Here is a 257-nt window from a genome sequence, read left to right as displayed (position 1 = left end):
AGACTTCACATAAAATATATTATATAAGATTATTTTTGTAGTTTTCTTTGGCTGAAAGTATGTCATGTGATATTCCTCCTTTTGTGATATCGATGCGAAAGTGCGTCCGCAGAAAATAATATCGCACGACACGCCGTTCGGTGACACTAAAGTTACGTAGTACGTTTGCAAATTTAAGAAACATGAATTTAACCATTTGACATAATGACAGCCAAGTTGTTTTAGGACTGTAAGTGGATTCACTTTGAGTGATTACA

Source organism: Saccostrea cucullata, unplaced genomic scaffold, assembly GCF_032062105.1.
Source record: "Saccostrea cucullata isolate Sc308-1 unplaced genomic scaffold, CSIRO_AGI_Scuc_v1 ctg804, whole genome shotgun sequence".
In the NCBI taxonomy this organism is placed as follows: Eukaryota; Metazoa; Mollusca; class Bivalvia; order Ostreida; family Ostreidae; genus Saccostrea; species Saccostrea cuccullata.
The sequence above is the reverse complement of the archived record's forward strand: the minus strand, read 5'-3'. Positions refer to the sequence as shown.